General features: G+C 32.5%; 1 non-coding gene across 1 annotated transcript; it reads right to left on the bottom strand.

The window, feature by feature from the left end:
* Positions 1-412: 412 nt before the first annotated feature.
* Positions 413-530, bottom strand: LOC119581399. Its single transcript, XR_005229536.1, has one exon. It is a non-coding gene; the product is annotated as a U5 spliceosomal RNA (small nuclear RNA).
* Positions 531-825: the final 295 nt, after the last annotated feature.

Here is an 825-nt window from a genome sequence, read left to right as displayed (position 1 = left end):
AAAGAAATGGGTAGTGAAAGGAATTTGACATTTATATAGACACACACACACACATATATACATATATACATAACTATAAATTATGGGAGTTGTATCAGAGTAGATCAGTGGTGTGAGAAATGTAAATATCTATATACAGAAGGTAGACAACTAACGTGTAATGTACGTACACATATTTCCGAAACCAAAGCTAATGTTGTTGCTCATTATTTTATTTGTATACCAACTGCTAGCGTTTTTAATGGAAATAATGTACGACTGATATAAATGGAAAAGCATTTTATGGTTTAGTTGAGGATGGAAGATTGAAATATTATGTAGTAACAATCTCTTTGAATACATATCGAGACATTCTCCTTACTACAAGATTACTATCAATGAATTATATGTTTATTGCGTTTATGTTGAATTTGAACCCACCGAAGTGGGCTATAGAAAAAATTGAGTAAGACTCATTGAGTTGTTCCCCTCCACGGAAATCTTTAGTAAAAGGCGAAAGATTTATGCGTTTTGAAGGGAAACCAGAGTTAATAGTATATACTGATTAAGTGAGATCAACAAAGGTAGACTGAGAAGTCGTAGAGCGATGAGTAGAAGGACAAGAAAGGCATATCTTGAAAGAAACACTATTGTTATTTTATCTAATAAGGATTGGCACGCACAAAGTAAGTGTGTAGTCATGACATTTATGTTAACGAAGTATGTAAGCCATGAACATGACTGAATTTAACAATTGAAATTGAAACATCACATATGAGGAGGAATGTTGAACCATTGGGATACTGTTTTTAAGATAAATGAACCTTTTGATTCCCATATTAGACT

This window comes from Penaeus monodon, chromosome 14 (assembly GCF_015228065.2).
Source record: "Penaeus monodon isolate SGIC_2016 chromosome 14, NSTDA_Pmon_1, whole genome shotgun sequence".
NCBI classification, from domain to species: Eukaryota; Metazoa; Arthropoda; class Malacostraca; order Decapoda; family Penaeidae; genus Penaeus; species Penaeus monodon.
Note: the sequence above shows the minus strand (reverse complement) of the source record. Positions and strands in the feature narration are given on the sequence as shown.